This window comes from Empidonax traillii, unplaced genomic scaffold (assembly GCF_003031625.1).
Source record: "Empidonax traillii isolate 1590-97213 ecotype Southwest subspecies unplaced genomic scaffold, ASM303162v1 scaffold176:size2985712, whole genome shotgun sequence".
In the NCBI taxonomy this organism is placed as follows: Eukaryota; Metazoa; Chordata; class Aves; order Passeriformes; family Tyrannidae; genus Empidonax; species Empidonax traillii.
Genome location: NW_020955369.1, coordinates 421,401 through 440,331, shown reverse-complemented (window position 1 = coordinate 440,331; position 18,931 = coordinate 421,401).

Below are 18,931 nucleotides of genomic sequence, written 5' to 3'. Positions count from 1 at the left end.
AGAGCACCCTGCACCAGAAAACGCTGCACCTTTTGGCTCCCTCTGCTAGCAACACAAAGCGTTTTAAAGAACTGTAAGGTTTGCTTGGCTGTGGTGTAAAAATCTTCTTCAGGTGCTGGTGTAATTTACTTCTTCACATGAGTTCCAGCTATCTTGGAGTCCTTATCTTAGCCATAATTTTACAAGGCTTCAGCAATGTGGCTTCACATCTAATTCTGGCCATTTTTCATTCTAGTTCTCCACTAACATGTTTTATTAGAAATATTTCAAAAGTGGAAGTAGAAAGGGATTCTGAGGGTCTCTTAGTAAAGTAGGAAGTAAAACAAAACAAAAAAAAAGGGAGTAAAACAAAATAATTCCCAAGTGCATCACAGAATTGGGTATATATTCAATTTGTAAATGTTTCTGAAAAAAAATAATTCCTTTATCACGTGTTTTGAACTTGCCAAAATTATGTGATTCCGAAAAAAGTTAATTGAGAAATAAATACTATAAAATAGTATTTATAATAAATATTATAAATATTATAAAAAGAAAAATAAATACAAACTATAAAAAATAATAAAAAATAAATAAAAATATAAAGTCTGCTTACTATTCCTCGATATGACTGTGGTTGAATCTTATGATATGTGGCAGCATATTTTCACAATTTGCAAAATGCAAATAATCTAATTAGGAAAAAAATCTGCAAAATCAATTAATGCAGATAAGGGAAAAATACTTTCAAAATAATAGATTCCCCACCTTTTCATTTTTTCATTCCACCTAAAAAACCATATAAATTTTTTTCATAATCATTTGTTAGCACAGATCAAGGGAATGCTTACTTTCTACCTTTGCAAGATACAGGAAAGGTGCAATAATTATTAACTTACTGTCTTGAATTAGCAAAATATCTACAATATTTTGGACCACAATACAGTCTTTATTATAAAATTTGCATTATTTGCCCATTAATTTCCTGTTAAATAACTTTTCCTTGTCCTGATAGAAATTTTCTTTACACAACAATTTCTTTAACTATTTCCACGCTCTGATTTAATCTTTTGATCATGCATGAAATTACTTTGTCATCATTCACTACTAGAAAAAGTATGGTGCTCAAACCACTATAAACCTTAAAGAAAGGTGAATATTTTTTCTAAAAATTTAGATTTAAAATTTTATTATGATACATATTTCTTCATGTTTGTTGGTGGACTATATTTTAATAATATTTTCTGAGTAGCTATGGGATGTAAAAAAAAGGGCATTTTAACTGCATTTAAGTTGTTTTACTACTCAAGCTATTTTAAGTATGATTGCTTTGCAAGCTTTTTTAATTCCTGTCTTCCGCCACTATTCATTTTTGCTTCCTTTTAATATTTTGTGATTGAATAGAGCATCCTTCTCTTGCCAAGCATAGTGAAAAGATCAGGACCCAATACTGATGTTTGCAGTATCACACTTGTCACATACATCCATTTTTGCTGTTTCTTCTCACTTATGCTATTTGTCTTTACTCCTCAAGATAGCTCTTTATCCTCATAAAGTGCTTATATTTCCTGCAGTACCAGATGACCTTGCTAAAAGTCATCTCTGGGTGGCCATGTAATAAGAGAGATTTTCTAACATTTTCTTTTAAGGCTGCACATTCTGCCCAAAATTCTTCTGACAAATCCTGTGTATTACTTTCTCGCATATAACTGTTATGTTTGTCACCAAGATCTTTTGTGAAACCACCCTGATAAGCCTTAAACAATGTTGCTGTTCATTCTTCTCTGTTTTGTCTTTACTCAGCATCATCTTGTTTTCTTTATGTAACTCCAGACTTGGATGTGTGTTGTTTGGTGTTCTTTCAATGATTATTTCTGATTAGGAAGGCTCACATCATTTTATATGTTGGTTTTCCCCCACTTTATATTAGGTCCTGTTGATTTTTGTGTCTTTCTTAAATATGTTTCCTTTTCCAAATGGTTCTGTTCTTTTCCTCATGTAATGCTATGCTCCTTCAGGTTTTTTCTCGTGTTCTGATTTGGTGTGTTTCCCTGTTGTTAGTTCTCTCTCCAGTCTTTTTTTTTTTCCTTTGAAAATGCTGAAGTAACAGCTCATGTAAATGGCCTGTTCTGACAGTCACCTGTACCAATAAATTAACCCTACTGTCTCTTAAAGGGTTACTCACCGCAAGAGATCTCCTTTCTTCCTAATGTTGCTGAAGTAATATTATTTCATTCTCAGCTTCACAGTTCCTTAAAATTGTTTTTTCATTCCTTTGGCCACATTCTATAAACTCCCCATCCTTTTTTTGTGCTTGAAGTGTTTTGTGCTTTATGTTCCACACTTTATTCTTTTTGTATTAAAATGGTACCCTTGCAATTCAGTAATACCTTTTATGTGAAGACCTATGTGCTTTATAATAACTAATGAGTTAAGCTCTGTTATGGAAATTGCACATGCCAGCCACTGTAACGGGGTTTTGACTCTAGGTTTCTGCATAAGGCAAAAGACAGAATCTTTTATGAAGGTACTTTTTATTAATTGTGCTACAGCTTGATCTAGGTGCTTCCAAAGTAGGAGCCCATACAAAAAAATCCCTGGGTAATAATACCCTCTCAATTTGAGTTTGTCACCCCAATTGTGATAGTTCAGACCAACAGTAATATTAAGGTCTAGGGTCTCCTTGCTTTTTATTGATTTGATTTGTTTGCTATTTGGTTACTCAGCAGTTGCTAAGCGGTCATCTTCTTACACAATATCCCATCATCTCAGGTCAGGGTCTGTAGTCAGCCCTTCAGCGTGCTGTAATACTGGTGTTACAGCTCATATACCACAACCTACAGGCTTTGGCTACTCTAGCTATTGATGTTTAAAAGCTGCTAGCTTTGTCTGCTCTAGCTATTATTAATCTTTAAGCTGCTGGCTCTGAGTTTCAATTAACGTTTTCTATAACAGCTCTCAATATGTTCTAGGAAGTAATGCCTGTCATTTCTATATCAGTAAAAGGAAACTGAGGCACGAGAGCAAGACAATTGACTTCTTGGACATAAATACTACATCTCAGTCAAGATGTAAGAAATGTAATTTTGTTCTCTAGAGTTTTCTGGGGGTTAGTTCCTTGGGGATTTTTACGGATCTGTTTATCACAATATCCTTCTCTCACAAATAAGGTTTGACTATAATCATTACTTACTCTTCATTCACTGATAGTACTGCCTATGACTAACATATGCCTTGCCATTTAACCTTGCAAACCTATCAGAAAAAAAGGAGAACACTATTAAAAGCTCTTTCAAGCTCTATATGTTGAGACTTTTCTCATATCCATCACAACAGCACATCAGGACAAGATATTCTTCTGGGTATATATTGTTTCTCTATATTTTTTCAGAAATTTAAACCTCAAAATCTAGAAATAGCAATTGATATTGTACTCCTTTCTGTGCATGTATATGTTACATTTGAATTTTTAATTTTGTGATGGCAGTTACATTTCAAGTTTGTAATTTAGGCATCTGCATCACTGTCAGACTGACATTCAGCTGGTTACCCCCTAAAATGTTTGTTTGGTGATGTCTCCAATATAAAAGTTTGTGAGTAAAAACCACCTAACTAAAAAATTAATTCAGTTTACAGCCTTAGATTAATATGTATGTTTTAGCCTTGCAGTAGTATGTAAGTCTTTTGTTCAGTGTTGTTTAAGGTCATTTTGTGCTTCTATGTGTCTGTGCTGGTTTTGATGGGGATAAAGGTATTTTTTTCCAAATTAACTTGTATGGGACTGATTTTGATTTGTGGTCAAAACTGCTGACAGGGGTATTTTGGCTACTATTGAGTAGTTGCCCAGCCTCAAGATTAGCTGACTAGGAGCTGGGTGGGGACACAGCCAGGACAGCTGACCTCAATGACAAGTGGGTATCCCAGACCGTAGGATGTCATGCTCAGCATTAAAGTTGTGGAAGATGGAGAAAGAGGAGAATATTTGTAGTGATGATGATTTGTCTTCCCAAGTCACAATTAAGCATGATGGGGCCCTGGGGATGTCTGAACATCTGCCCACCCATTGGAAGTCGAGAATGAATTCCCTGTTTTGCCTCGCTTGTGCATGCACAACCTTTGCTTTCCCTATTAAACTGTCTTCATCTCAACCCACAAGTTTTCTCATTGTTGCTTTTCTGATTCTGCCCCCCCTCCCATCAGGGGGAAAGTGTGCAGGAGACAGTGTGGGGCTTAGTTGCTGGCTGGGGTTATACCAAGACAGTCCTTTTTGGCACCCAACATGAAGCTCAAAGACCTTGAGATAACAACAGATTTGACTGGAATGTGCCTGATCAAATATACAGCTGTCACTGCTGTTTAGCTTTTAATTGACAGGCTTCTGTGCTTGCCATGGGGCTTTCTTGCCTTACTGTACATCACAGTCTAGTGCTCATTACTGGCTGTGCTCAGATTTTGCTGCTCGCTGTAGTGCTCTACTGCTTATCATCTTATTCTGCTGTGCCTGGGAACATTTGGGTGGGAGCAGTGGCCGTGCATCTGGGCTGGCAGATGGCCAGGGCCTCGCTGCTGTCTCTGTGCTGCTGCACTGGGCAGGCTGGGATTCCTGTGTGAACCCGAGTCAAGAGCACTGTGACCTGTGGATGAGCAGAGGGTTCATCCACCCCGAAGCATCTGTGGCTGTGAATGAGAACACACTAAAGCAGGTACATCTCGAAGTGACTGTGCCACAGCAGCTACACCTCCGAAAGGACTGGGGCCCAAGGATGAGTTCACACTGGAGAAGGTACAGATTGAAGCATCTGTGGCTGTGCATGAAGTCACGTTGGAGCATCTCAAAAGTGGCTATGGGTACACCCATGACAGAGCAGGTACACCCCTGAAGGGCTTGTAGCCATGGGGAGGGCCATGTTGGAGCAAGTATATATATATATATAAATTTATATATTTAAATATTCATATATATATATATATATGAACATCATGGTCCATGAATAAGGTCTGGCTGGAACAGATGTACCTCCAAGTGCCTGTGGTTGTGGATAAGCTGATGCTGCTGCAGCTGTATCTCTGCAGAGACTGTGGTTCACAAATGAGGCTCCACTGTGAGCAGCTGTACCCTTAGAGGGCTGCAGTCTGTGGGCAAGTCCAAGCCGAAGCAGGGGCAAAGGGAAGAGTTCATTGCAATGTTAAACCCTGTAGTCTGGCCCAAAAGGAGCAAGGGTGGAGATTGTAATGGAAATACCTTTCGATTGCTACAATCCGGGTTTAGAGCTGCATGTTATGGAAATTACAGTTATGCAGGAAGCCCTTGTTGCACTCAGGCTGGGAGTAAGGCGAGGAGTTCATTGCAGTGTTAAACTCCATGGCTTGACCCAAAGGGGCTAAGGGTGGAGATCGTAATGGAGATACCTTTAAATTTGTGTAACACGTGTTCTGAGTGTTTTTTTTTTTTTTGTAGGAATTACTCTAGCAGGAACCACCAAAGCAAATGAAGGACAAGTTTTAAAAAAAGCAGTGCAAGTACAGTAGAGACCTGACCTATCCTTGTTGCCTTATAGCAAATTGGTCCTGTGGTATCTAGAACAAACTTTGCACCACTACCCAGCTCTCTTTATTATCACTTGTTGAGTCGTGGAGATTTTACCCAACATGTACTTTTCTTCCCAAGATCCTCCCGGTCTCTGTATGCTTTCACAAATGCCAGTTCTACCCAATTATGAAACATGATTCTATTTTCTGCCAATTCAGTGATGTCTTTGGAGAGCCATACTTCCACACTCTTAATACAGTCAGCGCCTGTCTCCACATCAGAAATGATACAGGGAACAAACACAATTTTCTGCATTGTAAAACTTGAACTGGTCTTCTCAGTAATAGTTTATTTTCTTATTTGCCTGAGAAAAATGCCCTTCATTTTTGGCAACAAATATGACTCTCTCAAAATTGTTTTTATTAGAGTGTTTCCTTTGGAGACACAAGTACGAGGGAAAGGAAAGAAAAACAAGTTATGTTGTTGTTTGTGTAAGTTCTCACAACCAGCGCCTCACTGTGCCATATCATGACATAAAACACCAAACAGAGTAACAACCCCTGACCCAAGGTGTTTATGATTATTAAATATCATAGAGGCTTGATTCTGTCATTGCTTTCACTTTCCTGCATTAGGAGTCTAATCAAAACCCACATAAGTACAACTCTACTTCAGGATGAATCAGAGCAGCAAAATCTAACTCAGTTCTTTCATTTCTAGACAAAAACTTTCTGAAAAGACGACAAGAAGAGATAAAGCAAATACTGTTGTGGAGATATATCTAATTTTAGTGGCATACCTGGCTGAATAGTCATCTCTAACTACTAATTGAATAGTTAGATTCAGCTGAAGTAAAAGGGAGGGACTGGGGTTCTCAATGCAGGATTATGGTATCTGCAGTATAGCTGCTTAGTTGTTGATGAAGAGAGAGGATGTGAATTGCACACAGTTAATACATGTTATTGATGCAGGCCCAAACATGTGCAAGCACATTAAAACTTAAATGTGAAGTTTGCAAAAAGAAGGGGAGAAAAGTTTGCAAAAAGAAGTTGCGAGGCTTAGTCCTCATGTTCCCACCTATATTGGCTTGCAATATTCCCTTAAGATTGGAAGGTAAATTGTAATAAACAGTATCTGCTATAAAACCAGAGAAAAATACAATATCCTATAGAACAGAAAAAGAAATATGAGCTATAAAAAATAAAAGAACTTATTAATGTTTAATAATGTCCATTCTGAAAGAGTCAATACTTCTTCCAGATGCTGGAGTCTTTTTTCTTGTCCACTAAACCTATTAACAACTTTCCTGAAGACAACATAGCAGATCAAAACCCAGGGAAGGCCTCTAGTCCACAGCTAAGTTTTAATGTGAGTACAGACTTCATATACTAAGGATAAATCTGATTGTGACCCATGCAGAATAAATTAGTTCAAGTTGTCCTATTGTGCCTGAGTTTGTTTCTTGAGCAAGAATCTCATGCCATTGAATTCTCTGCCAGACCAGGGCAGACGTTCCCCAAGGCCACTGATCTTGACAATCTTTTCCCAGTGAGCTCTTACTCTTGAATTATAAATGGGTTTTTTGGACTGTGCCTCTTTGAGGATGGCTCTTTTTTTCTTCTCCTGCAGCTGGTTTGCACCAGTGTCTCTCCTGTTATGTTTACCTTTACTGATTAAAAAAAATGCAGGCCAAAATCCCCCAGCTTCTCTACATGCATCTTTGATCAAAACAGACTGTTCCTGAAAATCCCTTTCCCTTTTAGTAAGGGTACAACAACCTTAGTAAAAATGCTTGATCTGTGTTCTTCCCTCTGAAAATGAGGAGGGTAGTGCAGAAGAAATATTTCTATTAAAATATGTACTTAAAATGAATCATCCTGTCCTGTAGCAGATAAACACAAAATAATATCTAAACATCTCTTGTCTTTTTTCCTCCTCACTACTCTTCCACTTTTTCTCGAACCAGCTTCAATTCAGACTTTTACTGCCAAGAGGAACTTTAAGAAAATGTGATCTTCATGGAGCGCAGTTTTTCTTTCACTCAGTGAACACTTTGCAGCTTTTAATATTTTTGTGCCTTTGGCAACCACCTGCTTTGTTTGTGTGTTAAAGCCTAAGATAATTCTAAGAAATAAACATTCAGCACGTAGTTCAGGGAATTCAACAGATCATTCCTATAACTGATAATTGAAGAGTGGCCTTAAAGCAGAGCATGAGTATTATGTGTGATGGAAAACAACACTGGACTGAACGACCAGGGAATCTTCCTGGACATGACCCTGTAGTTACAGATCCACTTTTCTGATCGGGGTCTTTAATACCAAACATTTTGAAGCAGTTTCTTTTTCTCCTTCTTGCCCCCAGTAATCTGGGATTTGATTAAATTTATTGCTTTATGTTTCATTACTCTCTAGGATTAGAGGAATTTAGCAGAGCAGTTGAGTTCCTCACATATGTGCTGGTATGGGTAGTTAACTTCAATTACAGGGCACGCAGTTCCTGGTGAGCAGGTCAGGCACAAACAAAAGAATTTGGTTTTAATGGTCTATTTTATGCTTTCTTCTTGTTTCTTTCATTTCAGAGAATAAAACTATCCTTGCAAATTTAACAACAGTGCCTAGGCTGGAAGTTGAAGCTAGAAAAAACCACTTTTATTAGAGTATTCCTCAGCATAAAGGTAGTAAGGTACAAATTACAGTCCGCCACACACAAACAGAATTCTCCTGAACCTACTCATTGCACAAATGTGTCCATTTTTTATTCCAACATTCATTTTTTCTCTTGATATTATTTAATATTCTGGGAACTTGATAAGCACCCATTTGCACAAATCTCAGTGGAGTAACAGGCCATTTGCCAAGTCAGATATAAACACTGTAGTCATGTAGGGTTAATTTCATCTTTTCCAAAGGCCTATCCAATTTTTTTTTTGGTCAATGTGTATGTGTTATAATTTTTTTACAGGTATGAAATTTTTAATTTAAATGAACTATCCATTAGTCAAAATGAACTTAAGTCAATTTTTTGGACAAAGCTAATCCAACATAAAACATTTACAAATATATTTATTTTCACCCTTATAATTTCTCAGCTATAAGAACTGTTTTCCTTCTTTAAAGTAAAAAATACTCTGGCTAAGTCTTAGTTGCATTTTAACAAAAAAAATCAGATTCTTATTGTATAACTGAACAAAGTAATTTTTGGTAATGGTAGATCTTCATATCATTAGAGAATTCATTCATAAAGGTACCAAAAACTTATCATAAAAAAAAAAGCATCTTTCCTTAAGTGAGGCAGAAAGAAAATGGTAGTTTTAGAATGACAGCAAGAATTAGAAATTTACAGATGAAGACAGAAATCAAGCTTAAGTCTTAAAATTATGAGAGAAAAAAAACTGACATAATAATATACAAGTACTTCAAATATTTCAAGTTTGATCCAGCTGAAGCTACTGTCAAAATATATCTCAAGAATTCTTCACAGTGGATATGAACATGGATGAGAATGCACTGCTGTCCTGTGAGCTTCTTCTTTTACTTTGTTTTTCAGCAGAAATAGTGCCCAGTGTCCTGGTGCAGTACATGAAAGCAGAAACAGGCTATAACAGACTATTTGACCTTATGATATTTGAAACTGGGAAGATAGATCTGTATTATAGCAGTCAAGGGGACAGGAGGTAGCAATTTCTTCTTTGACCAGAGCTCTGGAGTCTTTGGTTGTTCTGTTTTTCAAACTATTGCTCCTCCAGATACCCTCTAAATAACCATAATTTAATCATGAAGTAATCATTTCTTAACATAATGTTTTCTGGTGTGGATCTGACTATTTTATCATTAAGCATATCTTTCATTTTTCATAGGTCTTTTTGCAGCTGCCGATACTTTCAGAGAGGAGGAAGTATATAGTCCTTGCACTGGCTATTATATATGTTAGGAAGGCAGTATAAGTGATACTATGATGTCATTTAACTGTTGTAGAATAAATAATACACAAATTCAGAATGAATAAAGAGAATTCTTTCTTATACAGCTTTGTCAAACCAGTTGGCATAAAGTTTTGCTAAAGATGGAAACTGAACAGGACTTTTTAAATTACTGAATATTTCCTATAAAGAAGAATATCTGTAATTATCAGCTATTGTTTTCGAAAATTATTAGATGTATGTTAGACTCTCTGCTGCTGGTTGGGAAGTTTTTTTGAGCCATCATTGAGTTAGCCACTGGTGTATAAATGAAAAACCTGAAAGGGTCAAAATTTTTATTTAACTGTAATGATTCTGATGTTCTTCCGTCAAACAATCTTTAGATGTCTCTAAAAAAATTCAAACTATTTTCACCTAATGCAGAGCACATCAGCTGTCACTGATTCTCTATTGAATAAAATACAAATTCATTGTACACCTCTTGTTTTTGCTACTCATGAGAATGGCAGGCCTTCTGCAGCCTTCACAAAGCTCTGAGTAATCCAATGTAATTTTGAAATTATCCCTTTTTAAGTAGAAAAGGGAAGACTACATGACCCCCAGAGATCCTTTTCAACCTACTTAATTTATGACTTCCATGATTTACAATTGTATTTCAGGCGAATCACAGTCAAAGTTGTCCGAGCTAGAAATGATTGAAAATGCTTTAAGTGGAACTATCTAAAAGGCCAGGTCTGGATTATGGCACTCTGTATTCCAGGAATCAAACTCATAAAAAGATAGAAAACAATTAGAGTCAAATGCAAAACCCATTTCCTTGGTTAGGAGTTCAAGGATGCCTCCTTTCTAAGTGCAAACATACCCCTTCCTCGGTTAGTCTTCAAGGAGAAGTGTATTTCTTCCCCCAGCAAAGGCTTTTCAGACACTAAGTACTTACACTGGGTCATTTAAGAGCTGTTGGCCTCAGCGTATAACTCACAGTACACACAGGGAAGTGAAACACTTGCTTCACTTGAATTGTAGTCTCTTCAGTGAAAATATTGCAGCTGTTCTGAACACATATAAAACCCTAATTTTCTAGAGGCCTTGACTCTCTGTTTTCGGATCTTTGTGAAAATCCTCTCTTCTCTAGATTAGTGTTTTTTTCTCATTTTTTGAATGCTGATATTCTATCATTTTGGTATTTAATGCAGTAGAGCTATAAAAGTATAGATATAAAACTTCCCCTTTCAGCAGATTAAATATTTTCAACACTAAAGTAAAAAAAAAAAAAAAAAAAAAAAAAAAAAAAAAAAAAAAAAAAAAAAAAAAAAAAAAAAATTCTGCTTGGGTTTCTTCCCCCCACTTTTATTTTAATGAAAAAGTGTATAGACAAGGAAAAAAACAAGCACACTACCAGTACCTAGAAAAAAAGGTATACAATAAAAGAAAGATAAAAGTCTACTAGAAAATGTCCAGAGGAGAGAAATGAAGATGGTGAAGGGCTTTGAGGAGAAGCTGTGTGAGGAGTGGCTGAGGACACGGGGTGTGTTCAGCCTGGAGAAGAGAAGACCTCACTGCAGTTACAACTTCCTTGAGAGGGGAAGAGGAGGGGCAGGCACTGATCTCTTCTCTGGGGTGACCAGTGACAGAACCCAAGGAAATGGCCTGAAGTTGTGTCAGGTGAGGTTTAGGTTGGATATTAGGAAAAGATTCTTCCCCCAGAGAGTGGTTGGGCACTGGAACAGGCTCCCCAGGGAAGGGGTCAGAGAATGGCTGCTCTGTTAACTTTCATGGAAGGGTTATCTAGCAAAAGGCACCCTCTGGGCCATGCAAATCTTAAATTCACTGAGAATAAGGAAAAGGTTTGAAATCACATTGAACATCACAGGATGTTTTGCTTGATCACAGAAACAAAAATGCAGATCTTCATTTCTAAGTCCCTCTTAGACAGCAATTAAAACAGTGATGTAAAATATTTTCATCAAATAGTGTCAGGACAAGGGGAAACAGCTTCAAACTGAAAGAGTAGATTTAGATTAGATATTAGATAAAAAAGTCCTTACTGTGAGGGTGGTGAGGCTCTGGAACATATTGCCCAGAGAAACTGTGGTTGCTCCATCCCCAGAAGTGTCCAAGGCCAGGATGGATGGAACTCTGAGCAAGCTGGTCTCTAAGGAGTGGTGTCCCTGTCAATGCCAGGAGTGTGAAAATGAGATGATCTTTAAGATCACTTCCAACCCAAACCATTCTGTGATTCTGTGATTCAATGGATCCCAGGTAGAAATGTTGCAAGAAAGGGCAATAAATAATAAGGAAAGGTCCGGTGTCACTGGACCATATATTACTGTCTGTCAGGTTTGTCATTTTTGAGACAGTATAAATAAATGACATGTGAGAAATAGAAAATTTGGCTTCAAGACATATGCACTGTTAATGAGATTCTGGCAAATGTAGTTGAAATATTTATTAAAACAACTTGACAGATGTTAGCATTGTGGCCAATTAAGATTTCTAGAATTCTCTTTGCCTTTTCTTATGCTAAGGATCTGCCCCACCATGTGAACTGGAGCTGTGCAGTGCATCACCATGCCATCTCCTATACATATCAGTTCAGCAAGCTGACTGTGTTCTTGTAAAGAAGAGTAAGAACATATTTCTTGCATCCTCAGGCCATCAGAAAGTTTTTTGAAAGAGCATGCTCCAGTTCCATAGTCATGTTAGCAACTGTGGATTGTAAATTGAGGCAGAAAAGTATTTTGAGTACACAGCTTATGTGAAGGTCTGGCCAAAACTTGATCTGCAGAAGTATAAAAATAAAGAGCAATCGTAGACTTCAATCATAAATAGTAGGCAAATTATATTTTTATAGGTATCAAAGGATGCTAAGGCAACAGAAATAGATCAGGATTATTAAAGGAGAATACCAAGAGAACTATTAGCAACTCCTAGGATGATGAGGGAGCTGGCGGATGAGCTTGTCAAGCCGTTCTCCATCATTTACCAACAGTCCTGGCTCTCTGGGGAGGTCCCAGACAATTGGAAGTTGGTAAATGTCACTCTGATCCACAAAAAGGGCTGAAAGGAGGACCCAGGAAACTACAGACCTGTCAGCCTGACCTCATTGCCTGGCAAGGTTATGGAGCAGATCATCCTGAGTGTAATCACACAGCAGCTACAGGATGGACAAGGGATCAGACCCAGTCAGTACAGGTTTAAGAAGGGCAGGTCCACTCTGGCCAACCTGATCTCCTTTTATGGAGATTGCCTGGTGGATGAGGGGAAGGCTGTGGATGCGTCTGTCTGGACTTCAGCAAAGCCTTTGACACCATCTCCCACAGCACACCCCTGGAAAAGCTGGCAGCCCATGGCTTGGACAGGGGCACTCTGTGCTGGGTCAGGAACTGGCTGGAGGGCCGGGCCCAGAGAGTGCTGGTGAACGGGGCTGATCCAGCTGGAGGCTGGCCACTAGTGGTGTCCCCCAGGATTGACGATTTAGATGAGGGGATTGAGTGTACCACTGACAAATTTGCAGATGATACCAATCTGGGGGGGAGCGTTGATCTGCTGGAAGGCAGGAGGGCTCTGCAGAGGGACCTGGACAAGCTGGAGAGCTGGGCTGATTCCAGCGGGATGAGGTTCAATAAGGCCAAGTGCCGAGTCCTGCACTTTGGCCACAACAACCCCTGCAGCGCTACAGGCTGGGCACAGAGTGACTGGAGAGCAGCCAGGCAGAAAGGGACCTGGGGGTGCTGATCGACAGGAGGCTGAACATGAGCCAGCAGTGTGCCCAGGTGGCCAAGAAGGCCAATGGCATCCTGGCCTGCATCAAGAACAGTGTGGCCAGCAGGAGCAGGGAAGTGATCCTTCCCCTGTACTCTGCATTGGTGAGGCCACACCTTGAGTATTGTGTTCAGCTCTGGGCCCCTCAGTTCAGGAAGGATATTGAGGTGCTGGAGCGGGTCCAGAGAAGAGCAACGAGGCTGGTGAAGGGACTCGAACACAAGCCCTGTGAGGAGAGGCTGAGGGAGCTGGGGTTGTTTAGTCTGGAGAAGAGAAGGCTCAGGAGAGACCTCATCACTCTCTACAACTCCCTGAAAGGAGATTGTAGCCAGGTGGGGGTCAGGCTCTTCTCCCAGGCAACCAACAGTAGGGCAAGAGGATACGGGCTCAAGCTCTGCCAGGGGAGGTTTAGGTTGGATATTAGGAAGAAATTTTTTACAGAGAATCAGATATTGGAATGGGCTGTCTGGGGACAGTCTTACGCTGTGTCAGGGGAGGTTTAGGTTGGATATTAGGAAGAAGTTTTTTACAGAAAATCAGATATTGGAATGGGACATGCCTGGAGGTTTTTAAGATGAGACTGGATGTGGCACTTAGTGCCATGGTCTAGTAATCATGGTAGTGTTGGATCAAGGGTTGGACTTGATGATCTCAGAGGTCTTTTCTGATCCAGTTGATTCTGTGATTCTATGAACTCATTTAAAGAGCATCAAAAAAGAAAGAAAAAAAAAAGAAAAAAAAAAGAAAAGAGAGAAAATGGAAGGATAACACATAGAATACATGAAAATAGATAGAGATATGAGCATCAAGGGTCAAAACTGAGTGTATTAGCTCTTATAAAAGAATTATTCTGAAAAGAGCTTTATTTTGTAGTAGCATATATAGTACAGGAGAAAGCTGATTGCCCTACTCCTAAAATTGGGCTTAACCATTTCTTTGGTTGGAAACATCTGATAAGAGCAAACAAAAGTAATGAATAGTGATTCTACTATCTCATAATTCTCTATAAGACTCTCCAAAATTATTTTACTACTGCAGACAGCCTAAGCTGTTAAGGATAACGTTTTTTAAGTGACATTTTCAACATATAGTACGATTTTCCTGAATCAAAGAGTACAAGAGTACTTGTTCTCCTTTATTAGTTCTTTTTTTTTTTTTTTTAATGATTATGAGTTTTCCTGGAGCTTATAATAATTACTATTATTATTTAAATTCATCACGCATATAAAATGCAACTCAGGAGTTCATACTAATCATTATTTATGACTGCTTGAAATTTCACAACAAGGAAGCTATTAAGAAGAAAAAAAGGAAGCAATACTTTCATGTTTCCATTGCTTAAATGTTTTCGAGTAGAGATTTAGTTGACAATTAATGTAAATGAAAAACCATGAGCACCTCTTAACACCCTCTCTGGCTGCTCTCTGTGACATCATAGAAGTCATTCAGTAGGAGGAAAGGTTCTTGAGGGCAACCAAGACACTGAGAGAAAGGAAAATACTACAGAATAATTTAAAGAATTCTTTCTCTTCCAACTTGGGAGTCATTAAACTACGTCACATAAATACAATAGGGCTGAGACAGGAAGGTGCCTCTTCAGCCCCTCTAGTCCAACACCCCTGCTCAGGCAGGGTCAGCCAAAGCAGGTTGATTCTTCAGTCAAGTCTTGAGTTTCCCCAGGGATAGATACTCAACAACCTGTGTGGGAAACCATCCCCAAGTAAGAGATTTATCTTAATTTTAGATGATAATTCCTGCATTTCAGTTTGTGCCTGTTGTTTCTTGCCCCATCACTGGGCAGCACTGAGAAGAGTCTGGCTTCATCTTCTTTCCTGTGCTTCATCACATATTTTTTACACGTTGATAAAATCCCACTCACACCCCCAAATTCCCTTTCCAGGCTGAATATTCCCATTTCTCTCAGCCTCACCTCGTGTATTGGATGCTCCAAGCCCTTAATCATCCTCATGGCCCTGTGCTGGACTCACTCCAGTACATCTCTTTCTCTGGATCCCCTATAATTCTGTGAACAAAGGGAACAGTCCAGTCCTAAACCAGTTTTGGATTCTTTCTACAGGTTTTGGTTATGTTCTGCTGAGTGCCCGAGTTTAACAAACAAACAGAAACTCCTGAAGAAAAAAAAAATTAAAAATAATATTTTTATTTATCCCTTATGTAATATTTTCCTTTCTAACTCTTCTTCTGACAAATATTGATCTTTCCCAACCCTCTACCCTTTCTTTTTCCTATGAAGTACAAGTCAGCACAACAATATATACAGTACACTGATTTCTCTTGCTTGTCAAAAGCATAACTGATGATTTCATCAGCGTTATTGGCACAGTTGCTGCAAAAAAAAAAAAAAAAAGGATTTCTTAGCTTGTTTTCCCCAACGATCTTACTTCTTCTGCAGTAATGTAAATATTCTGCAGCATCGTGCTTTATCTGTGACAACTGTGAGATTTTAAAATGTTTTGTTTTCAAAAAATGTACATAGACCTCGTAGGCTCCTGTTTATGAAGTTGTAAGAGAGATTTCTTATAATTTTGCAAATATTGTTAAATGCTGGGCCTAAGTTACAACAGAAACTGCCAGAGGGATGACCTGAGCTTCATTCTGTGCTTCCAGCTCTTCTGGGGTGTAAATAAACTAAAAATGTTGAATGGTCCAAGTTTAAAGGGCCTGAAGATATGCATAGACATCATGTATGCCTGAAAACAGGAACTGAATCATCTGGAAACTCGGTCTTTGAGGACCTCATTTTACCAGTATTTCAGTACAAAGAGATCCTTATGCTTTCTTGGGCTCTGAGAAGGTCGAGGTCTGCTCATATATTTTAAAGATTTTTTTTTTCCCCAGCTTGATTTTTCCCAAGTTTTCAGCTTGTTATATACAGATACAAGGAACAGGTTTCCCTATGTGATAAAATTCCCAAGTGCAACCACTCCCAAACAAACATTTTAAATTAATTATTCATGTAATTTTAAAAATGCATTCAAATTTTCACTCTGTTGAAGTTAATATGAAAATTGTCTTTCAAAATGTATTTTCACCCCTCATTCCTTATTATTTAATTATAAATATATCTACACAGAAGAAAATTAAAATTAAAAAGGCAAAAGCAAATGTGTTGCAAACCCAACCCTTTATATTTTAGATAAGTTTAATATCAGTATGTTTCTCATGAATGTATATAAGTATTTTTGGTTGTTTGCTTCCCTATTATAAGTTAGATATCTTTTCAAGTGAGCTTTTCCTTGTCTGAAGAATTTTTAGTGCCCTACAAGATTTACTGCTCCATAACTATTATCAGACCAGTTCAAACCAGTTCAAACTGCTTCAGACCGTTTCAAACCAGTTTAAACCAGTTCAGACCAGTTCAAACCGGTTCAGACCCAGTTCAAACCAGTCAAACCAGTTTAGACCAGTTGAAACCGGTTTAGACCATCTCAATTTGGTTGAAACTGGTTTAGACTGGTTTAGACCAGTTCAAAACGGTTTAGACAGGTTCAAACTGGTACAGACCGGTTTAAACCAATTCAATCTGGTTCAGACCGCTTCAAACCAGTTCAGACCTTTTCAGACCGGTTTGAACCAGTTTTGACCGGTTTAAACCAGTTCAAACTCGTTTAGACCGGTTTAAACCGGATCAAACCAACTCAGACTGGTTCAGACACGTTCAAACCAACTCAGACCGGTTTAAACCAGTTCAGAACAGTTCAGACTGGTTCATACCAGTTCAAACTGGTTTAGCCTGATTCAGACCAGTTTAAACCGGTTCAGACCAGTTCTGACCAGTTCAAACAAGTTCAGACCGGTTCAAACAAGTTCAAACCAGTTAAAACAGCTTCAGATGGGTTCAAACTGGTTCAGACTGGTTCAGACCGGTTCAAACCAGTTCAGACTGGGTCAATCCAGTTCAGACCGGTCTGAACCGGTTTAGACCACTTTAAGCCAGTTCAAAGCGGTTTAGACCAGTTCAAAGTGGTTCAGATTGGTTTAAACCAGTTCAAACGGGTTGAAACCGGTTCAGACTGGTTCAAACCAGTTGAAGCCGGTTCAGATCAGTCTAAACCAGTTCAGACCAGTTTCATCTGGTTCAGACCTTTTCAGATTGTTTGAAACAAATTCAAACCAGTTTAGGCTGGTTCAAACCGGTACAAACCAGTTCAATCCAGTTCAGACTGAGTAAAACCAGTTCAAACCAGTTTGGACTTGTTTAGACCGTCTCAAACCGGTTACGACCAGTGCACACCGGTTTAAACTGGTTTAGACCGGTTGAAACCAGTTTAAACTCGTTAAGACCAGTTTAAACCAGTTCAGACTGGGTAAAACTGGTTCAAACTGGTTTAGGCCAGTTCAGACCGGTTCAAACCGGTTCAAACCAAAAGCAGGTGTTTACACTTGTCAGGCCCACAGTGATAGTTCCAATGACTTACGGAAATGCATTAATTTATGAATCCGTGTTTGGTAACATCCATAATACTCTCAGGGGAAGAAACAAAACAAACCAAACCAAAACAAAAAACCCCACACACGAAAAATGCATGTTTGTTTTGGAAATTATATGAAACAACCAATAGGAAGGAAGGTTGGCACACTTTGTAAGTACCCACAAAAGGGGTCAAGTGCACCACTGCTATGTGATTGAATGTGTAGGCAGTTATGTTTGGGTCAGCTGCAGCATCTCAGCACTGGCAGTATCATCCTCAGGTAAAATAATGAATGTGTCTATAATCCTGCCCAAACATCTGCAGCTGATAATGATGGGATAACAACTGTTGAGAGTTCCTGTTTTTTGAATGACTGAGTTGAGAAGAAGCATATCTAGAAATGTGGCCACCTGGACCATATGGAAATCTGTCTCTAGAATTCAGACAAGTTAACTTGTCTCATCTCTCTGGTGCTACTTTTGCTGCACCAGACACAGGGGTGTACAACGCTTCCTTCAGACATATAAATTCAGCTTATCGATTTCTTTTGTCAGCACAATGTTTTATATTGTAACCAAATTAGCACACTGTACTTCAAGCAACCTTGCTATCTTCAAAAATTAGGCAGTCATCTTTACCTGGACAAAATTATTTTACACTTGCCCTTGCCATTATTCAGTTCCAGAAATGATATGGAGAATTATCCTCATTACAGAAAATCCGTGAGTGTCTTCTTAGAAGATGAATAATTTCAAGATTGCTTTAAGTTTCTCTAGCAGAAAGGAGACATCTTATTTAAAGTGACTTGAAACAGAGTGGCATCAATGGCTTTCCCTCTTTCTCATAAAATGTTTATCCGAAAAGATAGTAATTTGAGATCTTTATGAAAGTCTCTACGAGATGTTAAGAACTTGAAACGTAATAGTGGTGTAAACATTTATGAAACTCTTTTGTTTATTGTGCATCATTTCCTCACCACAATAATGCTGTTGTTCACTGTTGTATAATTTATCTTAGTGCCACTTTAATTGTGTTTTCTGTTTTCATAGGAAAGCATCCTATTTGGGATAATTACTCACTTTGGAGATGATCAGCAATTTGGTCCATGAGCACCTCTGGAAATTACACTGTCTGCAGAAGGCATTTTCCTGCATGGGCAACATACTGTGCTGGAAAGAAGGGGTATTTTGTCTTTTCCTTTCATCTCTCATTTCCTGACCCCCAAAATATTTGATAATTATTCTAGGACATGTCAATTTCCTTACAGCTCCTCACCAGTTATTTCCAGACATACGATCTCTCTGG